General features: G+C 44.2%; 1 long non-coding RNA gene across 1 annotated transcript in view; it reads right to left on the reverse strand.

Moving 5' to 3' along the window:
- Positions 1–13,952: 13,952 nt before the first annotated feature.
- LOC121038376 (uncharacterized) overlaps positions 13,953–18,533 on the reverse strand; it is a 7,607-nt gene continuing 3,026 nt past the window's right edge. Inside the window, exon 2 of the long non-coding RNA XR_005794335.1 lies at positions 13,953–15,200. This is a non-coding gene — a long non-coding RNA (uncharacterized LOC121038376). The remainder of the gene's footprint in view (positions 15,201–18,533) is intronic.

Genomic DNA, 18,533 nt, shown 5'->3' on the forward strand with positions numbered 1-18,533 from the left:
GCACACGGACAGAACAAAATAGGCAAATGAAAGCTAGACCATTCCTCTGTGCTCACTGAGGGGCTTGTTGAAGCCAAGGGCAGTTACGCAGGAGCCTCCCCTGGCACGCCCAGGCTTCATGGCCATCCGACAGCTACTTCCAAAACAGGGGCTGGAGAAACATTAGTTAAAATCACAATTACAGGGACGCCTGGGTGGCTCAGTGAGTCGAGCATCAGGCTCTTGATTTTGGCTCAGGTCACGATCTCACCGTTCACGGGACCGAGTCCTGCATCAGGCTCTGTGCTGACAGCGTGGGGCCTGCTGGGGATTCTCTGTCTGTCTCTGTCTCTGTCTCTGTCTCTCTCTCTGACTCTCCCCCGCTTGTACTCTCTCTCTCTCTCTCTCTCTCAAAATTAATAAACATTTTAATAAATAAATATAAATAATTACATAACCCTCTCCACCCATCAGATTGGTCAAAATTAAAGACTTCACATAATATCAAAAGCTGGTGACGCTCTAAAGTAAAATTTCTCAACTACCGGTTGGACCATGAATCAGTACAGTGCCATGGAAAGCAATTTAAAAATAGTAAAATATAAAAGGTATGACCCACTGCAGTAAGAATTCCAATTAAAACGTGACTAAATCTGAACTTCACCTTTCTCTCTGGAAACCCCATGATAATGACAATAGAGAAAATGAAAGTCGAGAACATGTGATAAAGGGAATGGAGGAAAACGATGGCAGAAGAGGGACATCAACAAAATTGGGGGTGAGGGAAACTATAAGGACAATAGTAACTGAGCTAACAAAACAGAAAAAGCTAAAATGTAAGCCTGCTAGGAGGAAATTCCACAAAAAAAAAAAAAAAAATCAAGCAGGTTCCCATTATAAAAATCTGGAAAGACTTAGAAATTGGAGTCACTAGTTACCCTTAAATGCTGGTAAAGGGTCTGGAGTGCAAAGGGGATTCACTGATGGCCATTAGGAGAATCCATTATGACCAACACCTCTCCCCTGGGAAATCAGCAGCTTCCTCAGCCAGACCCTCTCACCCTGGTGGCCATCCAATCCGGAGCATACCTGCAGAAAATATTTAGAAGGAGGCACAGAGGATCCTGCTGAAAATGGGAGGCGTGTGCTGTCCTGAAACACAGGGTTTAAGTTAAAGTTTCATTCCCAATGTTTATAACTACAACCCGTTTAAGCCCTTGGTTCCCAGGAGAAGCAGACAGAATGACAGCCCTAGACGGAGGGAGCAGAGTAATTTGCTACAAATAGGAGCAGGTGCTGGTCCCCAGCAAAGAGGAGATCCCCACCCCACCGTGCTACAGTGCACACCCAGGCGCAAACAAGTTCCAGCTAGCGTTCTGTGCCTCGCTCTTAAATACAGTCAAGACCTTGGAGGAGACCTTCTAACGTGAAAGACATTAAACAAAACCTACAAACCAGATAAAGGGTCGGCGGGGGAGGGGGGGGGAACCCAAGGGAAAAATACACTGTGGGATGCTGAAGAAAACTACAAAGAGAATAGTGAATATGACCAGAGAGATATAACACTGAATCCATGAAATATGAACAGAACGCTGTTGAGATAAATATTCAGAAGCCAAAACCAAGAACACTAAAAGGGAAAAAAAAATCAGCAAAACCACAATGATAGTTGGAAATTTTAACACACATCTCTCAGAAACTGATTAAGTGAGCAAAAATTACTAAAGCTACATGGGGCGTCTGGGTGGCTCAGTCGGTTGAGCGTCCAGCTTCAGCTCAGACATTGTTTGAAAAAATCAAACATAATTGATTCAGGAGCTGAAGCTCCTATGCCTGGGTGACAATGTAATGTGGAAAACCAGAGACTCTTGCTTGGGAGGAGGTGGTCAGAAGCAGACTGCTGAGGCTGCTGTTGCAGGGTCTTCGCAGGAACTCAGAGGTGACTGGACCTACTGAAGTATCTTGAACAATTTTCCAGTTAGTATACGTGTGGTTGTGCTACTAACACCCTTGTTCTTCAAGCTGCCATACGTATCCTTAAAATAAAGTTTTATTGACAAAATAAAAAACACTCAACAAAGAAAAGCCCAGGACCAGATGTCTTCTCCACTGGAGAATTTTACCAAACATTTCAAGAATAATTAACCCGAATCTTCCTCAAACTCCTCCAAAGAACTGAAGAGCTGGGCACATTTCCACACTTCTCCCCGAGGCCAGAATTACTCTTATATCAAAGCCAGACAAAGGCACAAAAATAAAAGAAAACTAAAGACTGATATGCATGATGAATATTGATGCAAAAATCCTAAACGAAATACTAACAAACTTCACAAAGCAGCACATTAAGAGATTATATACCAGAAGGAAGTGGGATTTCTACTCGGAACGCAAGCACTGTTCAACATACGGAAATCGGTAAATGTAACACACCACATTAACAGAACAAAAGGCAAAGCCCACGTGATCTTCTCAACAGATGCAGAAAAGGCTCTTGATGAAATTCAACACTCTTTCATAATAAAAAGAATTTTTTAAAAAGCACAACACAATGGATACGGGAGGAAAACTGCCTTAACAGATGACAAGCCCATAGCAGACATCACACTCAACTGTAAGAGACCGAAAGCTTTTCCTCTAAGAGGAGAAACAAGGCAAGGATGCCAACTCTGGCCACTACTGTTCGACAGAGTACTGGAAGTCCTAGACAGAGCATCACCCAAACTAGAAAGGAAGAAGTATATTATCTCTGCTCTCTGATGACATGATCTAATATGAAAAAAAAAGAAAAACCCTAAAGATTTCACACGCAAGGAAAAAACCTATTAAAACTCATTTAGCAAAAGCTGAAAGGTACAAAATCAACATTCAAAGGTCAGTTATATATATTTCTATATACTAATAATGAAACATTTGAAAAGGAAATTTAAAAACAATCCCATTCATGATAGTAGCAAAAAGAATAAAATACTTACAAAAAAAACTAACCAGGGAGGTGGCAGGCTTGTATGTCAAAAATGACAAAATATTGGGGCACCTGGGTGGCTCAGTTGTTTGAGGGTCTGATTCTTTATTTCAGCTCAGGTCACGATCTCACAGTTTGTGAGTCCGAGCCCCTCACTGGGCTCTGTGCTAACAGTGCGGAGCCTGCTTGGAATTCTCTCTCTCTCACTCTCTCTCTCTGCCCCTCCCCAGTTCATGCACACACACACATTCTCTCTCTCTCTCTCTCTCTCTCTCTCTCTCTCTCTCTCTTTCTCCCTCTCTCTCTCTCTCTCTCAAAATAAATAAACATTTAAAAAGAACAAGATATTGCAAAAAGAAATCAAAGGAGATACAAATAAATGGAAAGATACCCTGTGTTCATGGATTCGAAGACTTGATATTGTTCAAATGTCCATACCACCCAAAGCCATCTACAGATTCAATGTAATCCCTATCCAATGCCATTTTTTTGTGGAAATAAAAGAAAACCCATCCTAAAATTCATATGGAATCTCAAGGGATCCAGAACAGTCAAAGAAATCTTGAAAAGGAAAAAGTTGGAAGCTTCACACTTTATGCTTTCAAAACATGCTACAGAGCAACAGTAATTAAGATGGTGTAAGCACTGCCACAAAGACATATCTATACACCAGCAGAACAGATAGAGAGCCCAAAATAAAGCCTTGAATATATGGCCAAATGATCTTCAACAAGAGTGCCCAAACTACACATTGGGCAAAGGACGCTTTGTTCAACAAACGGTGTTTGGAAAACCAGATATCCGTGTGCAAAAGGATGAAGTTGGGTCCTACCTTAGACCACATACAAAAATGAACTCAAAATGGATTACAGACCTAAACAAAAGATCTAAAATGATACACCTCCCGTAAGAAAATGTAGGAGAAAGCCTTCAGGACATTGCACTTGACAATGATTTCTTGGAGTTGACACCAAAAGCACAGGCAACAAAAACAAAAATTAACAAATGCGACTACATCAAACTCAAAAACTTCTGTGCAGCCAAGGAAGAATCAAGAGAGCAAATAGGCAACCAATGGAAGGGGAAACATATTTGCAAACAACATATATCTGAGAAGGCATAAGTATCCAGATTATACAAAGGACTCCTACAACTCAAAACAACAACAACAACAAACAAACAAATAACCTGATTAAAAAATGAGTAGGGGCTCCCGGGTGGCTCAGTCAGTTAAGTGTCTGAGCTCAGCTTGGGACATGATCTTATGGTTCGTGGGTTCGAGCCCCACATCAAGCTCTGCTGACAGCTCGGAGCCTGGAGCCGGCTTCAGATCTGTGTCTCCCTCTCTCTCTCTCTGCACCTCCCCTGCTCACACCCTTCTCTCTCTCTCTCTTCTCTCTCTCTCTCTCAAAAATAAACATTAAAAAAGAATTTTTTAAGTGGGTAAAGGGCTTGAACCGATGTTTCTCCAAAGATATACATTCTCCATTCTCCAAATAGATATACATGGAAAGATGCTCAATATCACTGATCATTAGAGGGATTCAAATTAAAACCTCACACTTGTCAGTATGCTTATTAAAAATAAATAAATAAATAAACAAACAACAGAAAGTGACAAGTGCTAGAGAGGTTATGGAGAAATTGGAACCCTGTGCCCTTCTGTTTGTGGGAACATAAAATGGTTCCACTGCTGTGAAAAACAGTGTCGAGTTTCCCCCAGAATATTAAAAACATAATTACCGTATGATCAGCAATCCCACTTCTTGGTGTATATCCAGAAGAACTGAAAAACAGTATCTCAGAGACACATGCACACACACTCACTGCAGTGTTATTCAAAATAGTTAAGAGGTGGAAGCAACCTAAATGTCCATCAACAGATGAATGAATAAAGACAATGTGGTATATCCATACAATGGAATATTACTGAGCTTTCAAAAGGAAGAAAATCATGTCGTATTGTACAACATGGATGAACCTCAAGGACATTAAGTTAAACAAACCAGGCATAAAAAACACAAATACCACGCAAGATTCCACTTGTATGAGGTACCTGAAGTAGTCAAACTCATAGAAACAGAAAGTAGAATGTGGTTACCAAGGGCTGAGGGGGAAGAGGAAATGGAGAGTTGATGTTTAATGAGCATAGAGTTTCAGTCTTGCAAAATGAAAAAGTTCTAGAGATCTGTTGCACAAAGACGTAGAAATAGGTAACACTACTGCTCTGTATACTTGAAACTGGTTAAGACTAAGTTTTATGTGATATGCTTTGACCACAATTTTTTAAACTGTATTTATTTACTTTGAGAGAGACAGGGCCAGCACAAGCAGGGGAGGGGCAGAGAGAACGGGGGTGGGGGAGAGAGAATCCCAAGCAGGCTCCATGCTGCCAGTGCAGAGCCCGACGTGGGGTTCAAGCTTACAAAACCGTGAGATCACGACCTGAGCCGAAACCAAGAGTCAGACCCTTAACTTATTGAGCCACCCAGGGGCCCAACTTTTACCACAAATGTAAAAAAAAGCAATTGGCAAAATGTGTGCGTCTCCGTGTGTATATCCGGCAATACATATAATAAAGTAGGACTTATCCTAGGAAAGCCATGTTGGTTTACCACTTGAAAATCAATGTAATTTTCCACATTAACAAACAAAGTGAGGAAAATGATTTGATCATCCCAGTAAATGTAGAGAAAGCATTAGAAAATAATTTACTACTGGGGCGCCTGGGTGGCTCAGTTGGTTAAGTGTCCAACTCTTGATTTCAGCTCAGGTCATGATCTCACTGTTCATGAGATCAAGCTTAATGTCAGCAGAGTCTGCTTGGGATTCTCTTTCTCCCTCTCTCTCTGTCCCTACCCCACTTGTGTTCTCTCTCTCTCTCTCAAAATAAATAAATAAACTTAAAATTTTTTTATTAACTTACAATAAAACTTGTAGCAAACTAGGCCTAGAAGAAAATTTACTCAGTCTGATTTAAGGGAATCTACAAAAACCTTCAGCTAACATGACACTTAATGGTGAAAAACTGAATGTTGAAAAGGAAAAGATGAAATAAGCATCTTTAATTCATTCTTGCATCCTTGGTATCTGGGAGAAGCCCGTGGAAAAGATAGAAGACAGGTGATCTGATTCAATTTCCTTATAAACATGAAATGATAAACCTCTGGGCAAAGAAGCTAATGGTATTTGCTGGAAGGAGAATCCCTACCTGTGGACAGGCTTGCTTATAATAAACAAACCTGGAGCCTATGCATTTATGGAGCATTGTTCCCTGGAAAATGTTAGGTACTGTTGGAGTATAAAACAGAGATGGTTTCAAGACTTAAATGGTTCACTTGTGTGTAAATTATGTGACCTGCATTCAGCATTTAAAAAGGCACAAGGGCATATCAGATGTCACAAGAAAGGCCTTGAAGAGCTCTGCTGTGTCAGCGGTTCTGAACCTGTTCCTGCCTCATCCGTGGCACTGGACTGCTCTAACATCTCTGAATCGTGTGAGTCTGCTTTGATAATCTGATCCCCGTTTTATCTCAAAAATGTTCACCCTAAAATCAGGAATAGGTAAAGATGTTTGCTCTCACCACTTCAACTCATCATTATGCTAGAGATTCTAGCTAGCACAATAAGGCAAGAAAAATAACAAACAGAAGGCATGCATATAAGAAAAGAGGGAGTAAAACTGTCTTTATTCAAAGATGACATGATTGTGTATGTAAAAAAAATCCTAAGAAACCTACGAAATAAACTATGAGCATAGTAAGTTTAGTAAAGTCAAAGGATAGAAAGTTAATATACAAAAAATAATATTTCTGTCTCTTAGAAACCACCAATTGGAAAATAATTTTTAATTCCGTTTTGAATATCATGAATATAGTTAGGAATACACTAGATGAAAAATGTACAGTATCTTTCAACCAAAAGCTAAAATCATTGCTGAGAAAAGTTAAGGAGGTCTTAATAAATGGAGAGAGGTTCCAAATTCATGATCTGAATGAAAGACTCTATATGGGTAACATGTCACTTCTCTCCATATTTATCTAAAAATCCGGGGTGCCTGGGTGGCTCAGTCAGTTGGGCGTCCGACTTCAGCTCAGGTCATGATCTCACAGTCTGTGAGTTCGAGCCCCACGTCGGGCTCTGTGCTGACAGCTCAGAGCCTGGAGCCTGCTTCGGAGTCTGTGTCTCCCTCTCTCTGCCCCTCCCCTGCTCACGCTCTGTCTCTCTCTGTCTCAAAAATAAATAAAAACATTTAAAAAAAATAAAAAATGAAAAAAATAAAAATAAAAATCCTAGCAGAATTGTGTAGAAATTGAAGAGGTGATTATAAAATTTACCTGGAATTGCAAAGGAGGTAAGTCTGGCCAGAATAATCTTGAAAAGTGAAGACCAAAGTTTGTATTAACATGAAGACCAAAAAATACATCAATGAACTGAGTCCAGAATCCATAGTTTTACACAGGTATCGTGAATCGATTTTCGACAAAAACATCGAAGTTATTCTGTGGAGAAAGGATAGTGTTTTCCATAAATGGTGCTGGAAAAACTAGATATCCAGGTGGACAAAAAAAAAAAAAAAATGAACTCAATTTCACACCAAATAAAACAAAACAAAAATTCAGAAATAGGTCTTAGGTATAAATGCAAATTCTAACACTATAAAACTGCTACAAGTAAACAAGAGTACACTTTCCACCTTGGGTGGACAATTTGTTGTGCTACCAAAAGCAAACAATCATCAAGGAAAAACTTAAGAAATTGGATTGCATCAAAATTTAAACTTTCTGTTCTTCAAAAGAGACAATTAAGAAGGCAAGAGGCAAGCCCCAGGTTGACAGAAAACATTGTATGTACATTTGATAATATAGTTCAGGTCTAGAAAACATAAAGAACCACAGATCAATTACAAAAGACTTGAAGAAACGTTTCACAAAATAATATATATAAGTGTAAAAAAAAGTGGATTCGATGGTATTTTTTTTTTAATTTTTAATGTTTATTTATTTTTGAGAGAGAGAGAGGAGAGACAGAGTGTGAGCAGGGGAGGGGCAGAGAGACAGGGAGACATAGAATCCAAAGCAGGCTTCAGGCCCTGAGCCATCAGTACAGAGCCCAACGCAGGGCTCGAGCTCACGACCCGTGAGATCGCGGCCTGAGCCGAAGTCGGACGCTTAACCGACTGAGCCACCCGGGTGCCCCCTATAGTACTTTTAACGCTCATTTGCGTTAAGGTTTGCCCAGGATATCAATTCTCTCTTTTCTGAGAAGTGAAAAATTGTTCATCTGAAGCATTTTAAGGAGAAAATTAAAAGGAAGGTAGAATTGATAGGTTCAGCGTTAAGGTTGATTTTCCTTATTTCATCTTTTGGTTGGGAGTTTCAATGATGCGAAAGAAAAAGAAGGGAACAAATCTAACAGAATGAATAAACTTCAAAGTTTTATTTACAACAAAGGGAAAGGGAAGATGAATGATGTAAAATTCAGGCGCTTTGCAATTGTGATTTGTGTTAATTTCTCACCCCGGCAAGTTTTAGGTGACCATTTACAGATAGTGAACTTTACAAGAAATACGACAATCAGGTTGCCATATATGACTGTGCCCTTTGGCCAGTGTTTGTGAGTCCCTGAACTTCTTAAAGGGGAAATGGCTTTGAATCAGGAAACTTGAAAAAACCGTTCACTCTTCTGCTTCTTCAGAGGGATGTTGATTCTTTTTGAAAGTTGAAACCATCTTTGCAGTGGAGTATCAAGTGTTCAGTTTTATCTCAAAGTCCTGGTAAAGGCACCAAATGAAACCTTCTAAGGGCTCCCACTGTGTATCACTTTCTCTCCCAGGTGCACACGGCCACAACAGTGGGCCAGCAGATACCCGGACTTCATACAGAACCCAGAACTCTGGGCCTCCCTCTCCTTGCCTGCAGGGGAAAGGGATCCCTGTGCTTCCTTTTCCTTAGAGCTGGGGGCTGAGCTGGTGTCTGGAAAATGTAAACCGCTTAACTTGGTGATCTGCCCCCCTTAAAGAGTTATCAGGGTTGCGGCTCAAGTCCGTGCCTCGGCCAGAAGTCGGCAAACTCGCGTGGGGCCCATGCAAGTGTGAGTCGGAGGTCAGCAGGCTTTCCCCTGTCCGGGCTACGGGCACCGGCCGCTGTTGGAGCTAACCAATCTCCGTCCCTGAAGCGATGGCAGAAGACACTGTTTCAGAGTCAGCAGTGCAAAGACAACTTTCTGTGTCTTTCCGGCCAGATGAGTTTGGAGTCAAAATGGCATTCCGTTAATCCAAAAGTTAACACCTTGACGAATCTACTAATTAAATTTTAAAAAAGATACGTAAGCAGCCAATAAACATATGGAAAGATGCTCTGCATCATCAGTCATCAGAGAGATAAAAACAGTTGAATATGGTGGCCTCTGGAGAGCCAAAAGAGAGAAAGGAGATGAGAAAGAAGGAAAGTGATTCCTGCTCTCCATCATAAACTTTTTTTTTTTTTAATTTTTTTTCAACGTTTATTTATTTTTGGGACAGAGAGAGACAGAGCATGAATGGGGGAGGGGCAGAGAGGGAGGGAGACACAGAATTGGAAACAGGCTCCAGGCTCTGAGCCATCAGTCCAGAGCCCAACGCGGGGCTCGAACTCACGAACCGTGAGATCGTGACCTGGCTGAAGTCGGACGCTTAACCGACTGCGCCACCCAGGCGCCCCACTCCATCATAAACTTTTTAGTGCTATTTGACTTTACAAAACTAGAGAGGGAGGGTGTGTGTGTTAAAGTAAAACTTAGATTTTAAAGCACGTCCCATGAAGCCAATGTGTGCATGTGGTGCCATGTGGTACAAAGTAATTTATCCCAAATGTTCGAATGAAGGACGCTTTCTGAGGTGACTCCTTGGGCAGGAACAGGCAAGGTGAAGGAAACAATGGATGGTGAGGTACCCAGAAACCTGCAACGGTGGGAACCCGTCAACCTTGTTTAGGCCTCTTTGGACCAGGAGAGACAACAGAGGTGCTGGGGCTCCGGCACAGCCGGAACAGGTGAGGAGGAGATGCCCAGAGGGAAGGACAGACCTACGGCCAGACATGAAGCACGGGGACAAAGAAAGAGGTCATGAAAAAGTACCCGGACCCTTCCTTTCTGCCCTCTAATCTCCTGCCAGAGCCTCCACTGGCCAGACCCAACGGGAAGGCGGTGGATGGGGCCGTCTCCAGGGAACAGCATCCCCGGACAGAGCAGCCAAGGAAGGATGGAGAATGGATGGGAGAGGGCAAATGGAGCACAGCAGGCAAAACCAGCATTTCCACTTTTTGGATGCCTCCTTGAGAAACTCTTGCACATTTGGGATGAGATGTGCACAAAAAGACCTACACAAAAGACCCTTTAATACTGTCTATATTGGTAAGACGCTAAGTTCCCTTGGCAGAAACCTACATAGCCATTAAGAGGAAAGAACTAGATTATATATTGCAACATAAATGAGTCTCAAAAACCAATGCCTAATACTGTTGCAGTCAATGTTGGGGGGGGGCGGTGGGGAGGACTTGATCTTATTTATTTTTTATGTAAATCCAAGTTAGTTAACATACGGTGAAAGAATGGTTTCAGGAGAATTTCGTGATTCATCACTCACACGTAACACCCGGTGCTCATCCCTACGAGCGCCCTCCTTAATGCCCATCACCCATCCAGCCCACTCTCCCACCCACCTCCCCTCCAGCAGCCCTCAGTTTGTTCTCTGTATTTAAGAGTCTCTTACGGTTTGCCTCCCTCTCTGTTTTTATCTTATTTTTGCTTCCCTTTCCCTATGTTTCATCTGTTTTGTTTCGTAAAATTCCACCTACATGTGAAATCATAGGATAGTTATCTTTCTCTGACTCATTTCCCTTAGCATAATATATTCTAGTTCCGTCCATGTTGTTGCAAACAGCAAGATTTCATTCTTTTTGATTGCCAAGTAATATTCCATTGTATATACATACCACATCTTCTTTATCCATTTGTCAGTCAGTGGACATGGGGGCTCTTTCCATAATTGGCTATTGTTGACAGTGCTGTTGCAGTAAATTTTGAAAGCACATAAAACAATACCATGCAGTGTTCACAGGTACTATAAGAGATAAAAAGTATGAATCCTGAACTGTCTGTGCACACAGTACATACACGATGTGGATATAAGGGACTGGGAAGCAAAAACAACAGTAATAAACTACATTTCGAGAACTCTAATATGTGCCAAGTACTGCTTTAAGCACTTTTAGATGTACTGGATGTTTTTTTAAAGATTTTATTTTTGGGGCGCCTGGGTGGTGGCTCAGTCAGTTGGGTGTCTGACTTTGGCTCAGGTCATGATGTCGTGATCTGTAGGTTCGAGCCCCGCATCGGGCTCTGTGCCAGCAGCCTAGAGCCTGGAGCCTGCTTTGGATTCTGTGTCTCCCTCTCTCTCTGCCCCTCCCCCACCCATGCTCTGTCTCTCTCTCTCTCTTTCTCTCTCTCTCTCTCTCTCTCTCAAAAATAAATAAACATTAAAAAAATGTTTTTAAAAAGATTTTATTTTTAAGTAATCTCTACACCCAATGTGGGGCTCAAACTCACAGCCCCAAGATCCAAGAATCGCATGCCCCACCGACTGAGGCAGCCTGGGACCCCTAGAGGTACTATTTCATTAAACCTTTTTTTTTTTAACTTTTTTTTTTAACATTTATTCATTTTTGAGAGTGACAGAGACAGAGCATGAGTGGGGGAGGGGCAGAGAGAGGGAGACACAGAATCCAAAGCAGGCTCCAGGCTCCGAGCTGTCGGCACAGAGCCCGACGCGGGGCTCGAACTCACAGATCACAAGATCATGACCTGAGCTGAAGTCGGACGCTTAACCAACTGAGTCACCCAGGCACCCCTCATTAAACCTTTTTAACAAGCCCGTCAGTTAGTGACCATTACACTCCTTAATTTTTAGAAAATGGAAAGGAAGCACAAAAAGGTCAATAACCTTCTCAAGGTTCTTCCTTTTCGTGCATCCTTTCCTTTATCCAGAAAATATTTCCAGAGTCCCATTCTGTGCCAGGCACTGTTCAAGGCACTCGCATGACAGGGAATAAACCATCCAGCTCACCCTATTTGGGTAATGGTGGGGGAAATGCAACAGACATAAATTAAATGTCTAGATATTATAAAATATAAAGTCTATTAGAGGAAATTAAGAGTCATGGAGAAGTGAATAGCTGGGGGGAGATATTAAGTGCCGGACAGTTGGAGATTGTAGATAGGGCAGTCAGGGAAGGCCTTGCTAGCAGGTGACATGTGAAGAAAAACATGAAGCAGGTGAAAACATAAGACATGTGGATTTCTGGGCAAGGGCAGTCCAGGCGGAGGAACAGCCCGTGTTCAGGCCTGAGGCCACCACGTGGTAGCAAGTTCACGGAACAGCCAAGAGACTAGTCCTTCCTCTCTCTCACACGCGTGTTTGTCCACTGAAGTGTCCCAAGTGTCTGTAACAGTGCCTGGCACATATAGATACAAGTAGGCACTCGACAGATATTTGATGAATGAACAACTAACTCGTTGAGAGGCAGAGCAAAAGGAGTGAGGTCAGAGAGGTGACAGGCGCTGATCAGAAGGAACCTTGTTGCCCTTGAGGAGATGGACTTTGACTCTGGATCGGGTGCAAGGGCTCCGGTGAGATTCAGATACAAGCCAACGCTTCAGTTTAAAAGGATCGCTCTAGAGGCACCTGGGTGGCTCCGTCAGTTGAGAATTCTACTCGTGATTTCGGCTCAGGTCATGATCTCGTGGTTCGTGAGATTCAGCCCATGCTCAGCATGGAGCTTGCTTAACATCCTCTCTTGCCCTCCTTCTACTTTTCCCCCACCCCCTCAAAATAAATGAATCAACTTTAAAAAACAGTAAACTTTCAGGGTTCTTCCAAGTTTTCAAGGGTGGCAGTTAGTAAATTAGAAAGATGTGTGACTGGGACACCTGGGTGGCTCAGTCAGTTAAGCGTCCGACTCTTGGTTTCGGTTCACGTCACGGTCTTGTGGTTCGTGAGGTCGAGCCCCATGTCAGGCTCTGCGCTGAGGCTGGAGCCTGCTTGGGACTCTCTTTGTCTCCCTCTCTCAGGCATGAAAGAATGAATGAACGAACGAATGCCTTGCTCTGGCTGCTGAGCTGAGAACCAACCGCAGACGCGTGAAGGCCACCGGAACAACTCAAGCAAGTGACAGTGTGTCCTAGGCTGAGATGCAGCAGAGAATGGAGCAGTGGTCACCTACTGTGAAAGTGAGGAGATCCAGCTCACCAGGAGCTCAGGAAGTCGGAGCTGGGATTCAATCCCGGGAGTGAGCCCACAGGCGGCCGGAAGCTGAAGCCAAGCCATTCCCTGAGGGCTAAAAGAGCAGCAGGCAGACTGCAGCTGTCGCAGCTTCGAGTAGGGTGGACCCACCGTTCTCAGGCAGTTCTGGCCCGGGGCTGCCGCTGCTAAGATGGGGCTTTTGTGTGAATTAGGAGGCACCCTCCAGAGTAAAATGTACCCTTTGACCTCAGCTGCATGGCACCCTGCACCCTCCCCCCCCGCTCCAGCAGCGCCCTTTGCCTGGAACCCTGCAACAAACACGTCCCAACGGTCACTTTCTGGGAGTGCTGGGAAAGGCCAGCCACCATGAACATGCGGGGTTTGATGCTCCCGTCATTGAACAGGATGCTTGACCAAATCGGTCCAATTCTGTACCCCTTAGGACCAGCATAAAAGGTACAAAAAAAAAGAAAACAAAAGACAAAAAACAGAACAACAACAAACGACAACCATCAAAAATCCCTTGCATTTCATGTAGAGGATAAATGTCAAAAAATACCTAAGAACCCTCTATTGAAAAATAATACCTAATGGGGAAGGGGTGAGGAGGCAATGTTGCCTCGTCAGATTTGTTTTTTTCTTTTTTTTTTTTAACATAAAGCCACTGTAACTGAAACATACTAGAAATTCACAAATAGGAAACTTAAGGTGCGGCAAAGGTGCCATGACAAATCAGTGGAGAAAGGGAGGTTTATTTAAACACAGATTGTTCCATCCAAAGCTGCCTGTCAAACAGGGAGGAAAAGGTAGATACATAAAAAATAATACATACGTACATAAAGAAATAATTCCATGAAAATTAAATCTTTAAAAAGCATTGAATAACTACTTAGAAGAAAATCTATGACAATATGTGTATGTTCTTGGCATTTGTGACAGTGGTGTGTGTGTTTGGGGGATGTCTTAAGCAAGCCGGGACAATCAAAAACAACAACAACAACAACAAAGGGAAATGAAACATTTGACTATGTAAATATTTAAACCATGACAAGAAAAGACAATAAGCAACATCAGAAAGCACAGATTACGAAAAATCTTTGAAGCACATATGTCGGATAAAAGATTCCTAGACATGGCACTTCAATGAACTCCCGTAAATTGATAATATAAGAACAAATAGTCCAATTGAAAAATAGTCAAAGAATAAAAATACCATTTTATAGAAGGGGAAATCCTGATTTTCATGGACAAATGAAAAAAAGAGCTCAACTTCACAATTATTAGGGAAGTAGCAATTAAAGTAACAATGAGTTAACATGTTTTTCACCCAACAGGTGGCAAAGAGTTGAGAAGAATGTTACACTCAGTCCTAGTAGGGGGGCCAGAAGACAGAAAGCCAAGCTGGAGGTCCTATAAATTGTTAATAACAACGGGCACTGGAATTACTTCAGCACTTACGAAATTAACTTGGCAAACTCTGTTAATATATCTTTCTGCTCCGCAATTCTAATTCTAGAATTCCATCCTATAGGAGTTAATTCAGTATATTCTAAAAACCAGGTATTGTGTTTTGGTTTGAGAATCAAATCTGTTCAAAATAAAGATCACAATGCAAAGTGCCTTCTGCAGCACCATCAATAACAGTTTTCATGACTGGCTGTCTATAATTTTCACATTTTTATTTATAAATGACAAAAAAAAAAGATTTTCTAGACAGGTACTTGCAAGCACTTCCCTGCAAATAACACATTCCCAGTGTACGTCGTCTTTATTTCCAATAAATGTAAAGCCAAATTGGATAATATTATAATATTGGACACAATTTTTCCTTTGTGTCATTTTTAATTACTTGAGCAATCTTGAGACTGACCGCCATCCTGCTGGGGAGAAATGTTCAGGGGAGTGAATGACATACCAGCTGATTCGGAAGGAGTTCCTCTGACCTTCAGGAACCACGATCTGCACACAGAGCTCTCAAAGCTGTAAAGAAAGAAAAGAAGATACATCACCCTTGACCCTGAGATTACAATAAAAATAGTGGAAGCCTCCCACTGATAGTAGGAGATGCACTGGCCTTCACTTCATATCTGAAGATTTTTGAAGCGATTGGGTTGGAAAGAGAAACGTTACTTCTATTTCCTCCGCAGGCTTCTCCCGCGGCGTTGTTGCTTCTGCTGATTTAAACTGGCAGAGCATCCAACACCTACTGTTCCGTTGCCATACCATGTCGGCTCATGCTTGGCCCATTCCCATCCTTTCCTGTCCCAAACCATGGATTGGTTCACAGAAGCTTTTTCTGTGGCAGTTAATCCAAAACAGCAGTTTACTTCCCTTTTGAAATTCAGCCGGGGGCGAAGCAACAGATAGATGGCAGGTATGGTGGTTCTGTGATACTCGGGGACCCACCTTCATTCTTCTACCTTGTTACTTACTCCTCCGTAAGTTATATTCGCTACATGATTCACAGGGGCTGTGCCAGCTCCAGCATTGTTTCTTCATCCTTTTATTCAGACCAGCAGAATGAAGAAGGGACAAAGAATTGCATGCCCTTTCTTTAAGAACCTTTCTGGGGGCGCCTGGGTGGCTCAGTCAGTTAAGCATCCGACTCTTGATTTCGGTTCAGGTCATGATCGATCGCAAGGTTTGTGAGTTTGAGCCCCGCATCAGGCTTTGTGCTGGCAGGATGGAGCCTGCTTGGAATTCCCTCTCTCTCTCTCTCTCTCTCTCTCTCTCTCTCTCTCTCTGCCGCTCCCCTGCTCACACTCTGTCTCGCTCAAAGATAAATAAATAAATATTTTTTAAAAAAAAAGAACACTTCTGTATGTTACGCATATTCTAGCTCTATTTACTTTTCCCATTGACTAGAGCCCAGTGACATGATCACACCTAGCTACAAGCAAGACATGAAACTTGAGTCTTTCCTTCTGAGAGCTTCTCGCTGGACATTTAAGAGTACTCTATTAAGCCGAACTCTCCTTTTTGCCTGGGCAATTGGCAAAGCATCGGTTGGTGGCTGCTGTTGTCAGCCTGGGCTTCTGAACTAAAGACGTCAAGGAGCCAAGTTCTTGGCAATCCATGGTGGACATAAAGTGTAAAGTGAAAAATAAACCGACGGCTTTTTAAGCCAACGAGATTTGGGGGTTGTATATTGCTTCGGCGTAACCTAGCCCATCCCGACTGATGCAGTAGCTAAATCACCCAGAGCTCTCCATCTGAGAATCTCCCTGCCTCTTCCACAAAGTCTGTTCATCTCATTTTCAGATACTATTACTATCCTCATCATTTCCCAGATGAGAACATTTAGACATGAAAGTGTACACAAAGAGTTAAGTGCCAATATGCGCAGCTGGGGATTCCAAGTCTGCTTTCCTGCTGTGGTGACTCAAACCAAGATAGAAACTCAAGGGGCATGGGTGTCTATTGAGGGCCAGGCCCTCTCCTCCAGCGCTGGGAATATAAATGCGAACAAGACAAGCCAATAACTTCTTTTGTCCTGTGGGAGAATGAGAAGACCCAAGTATGATTTCAGTTTGTTACAAAGAACAAAACACAGGAATGCGCTAGAGCGAGGGGAGGTGATGACCATGGGAGATTAAAGGGTTAGAAAGGCCCCTAAGAAGGTGGTTTTTGAATTGAGAGGAGAAAGATGAGCGATGTCCCCGACAGAGGGAACATGTGCAAGGGTCCTGGGACAAGAGAAACCCGGTGCCTCAGCGCTGCAGAGGTCGCCAGTGTGGCAGAACACAGGAGTGAGGAGGGGCGAGGAAGAGACGCTGCGGGAGGTCAAGTCAGACGGCATTGGAGGGTCCTGCGAGGACCCTTCTGCTGGGGAGTGGCTCCGTCCCACTTGCTTTGTGGAAGGAGCACTCTGGCTGCCTCAGCCTGGATGAGAGTGCAAGCAGGGAGGTGAGACAGAAGGCTATCCCAGCAGCCTAGAACTATCTGCGGTGAACGACCAGGTCTTCCCCCGCGCCCCGCCCCCATCCTTCAGGAACACCCAGGCGTCCACTGCAAGCGGCCAGAACGCAGCCCGAGCCATGAGCGACTTGAATTAGAGTACACCCCACCTACATTCCCCTACCTTGTTCCAAGGATCCCCAGCTGGGATGCCGAAGCTGTGTCCAATTGCTTTGAACGTTGCTAGCGCTCCTCTCCCTTTTTGTCCTCCCTTTTGTACCTCCCTGGGGAACTTTTTTGGGGACGTGCTGTCCCCATCAGGCTTCGGCTACCCCTGGTCTAGGCAAGGGACGCTGAGCAGTCCTGCAAGCCGGGCCTGTCCCAGACTGGTGCGTCAGTGATGAACAAAAGAGCCATGTCACGAACACATGCCCTGGTGGGACTCACAGCCCAGAGGCGGCGGCTCCCATTTACTTGCAAGTCTAAGAAAATGCGAAGAGTGGGAGGCTGTCAATCATCAGGGACTCCTTCGGCCCCACCCTCGGGATCCCCAGGCAGGCATCTGGCCTTTGGGTAAATGGCAACTTTGCAAACGCCGGTCGCGAGAGCGCACGCCACTAGGCTCGGAGTCCCCCGTTATCTCGCCAGCTCGGCGAGTCCAGGCCCCGCCCCTCCCCCAAAGGAGCGGGATCGCCCCCCGACCCCCACCCCCGGGCTGGGACGCCCAGGTTACCAGGCCAACCGCCGGGTGAGCACAGAGCCGCCTGCGCCGGGTAGAGTTCTACAAGCGCCGGACCCCCAGGGCCGGCCGCGCAGCGACGCCACCGGCCCCCGGCGGTACTACAGCTCCGGCCCTCGCTGGCTGGCCCGGGGCGGCGTCGAGGCTGCCTCGAGGGGCTCTACCGGCCGCGCATGCCCGGTGCGCGGCTCGCGGCTCGCGGCTCGCGGCTCCCGGCTCCCCGACCGCGCGCTCCTGCGAGGGGGGGCTCCCGTGGCGCCTGAAAAGCACGCAGCGCCGCCAGGGGGCACTAGGTGGCTGGAACCTGAGCCTGGCGTCGGGTGCTCCCCCGCCCCCTTTTGAGTTGATACAACGCGTCTCAGAGACGCTAGTAACTCGCCCAAGGTCACACAGCCCTTGCAGAAAAATAATGAGATTGGGATTCGGACTCTGCAGTCTCCACTCCCTGTGCCCCAGGTATGGGAGGAGCACCGAATTTGAGTATCTTAGCAGTCCTGTAAGACCTTGGAGACTCTGAGCAGAGGTCTTTCTCCCGCTTTCACAAGAGAGCATACAAAGGCTCAAAGAAGTCACTAGATCGTTCTGAACTATGTTAAACAACAGAAAAGCCACTTCCTTGGGGCTCCTGTTTATGCAGAGTCATGAAATGCCTGAGAGATTTTCATGTCTTTGCCTGC

The sequence above is a fragment of the Herpailurus yagouaroundi genome, unplaced genomic scaffold, assembly GCF_014898765.1.
Source record: "Herpailurus yagouaroundi ecotype Mexico unplaced genomic scaffold, PumYag 28, whole genome shotgun sequence".
NCBI lineage: Eukaryota > Metazoa > Chordata > Mammalia > Carnivora > Felidae > Herpailurus > Herpailurus yagouaroundi.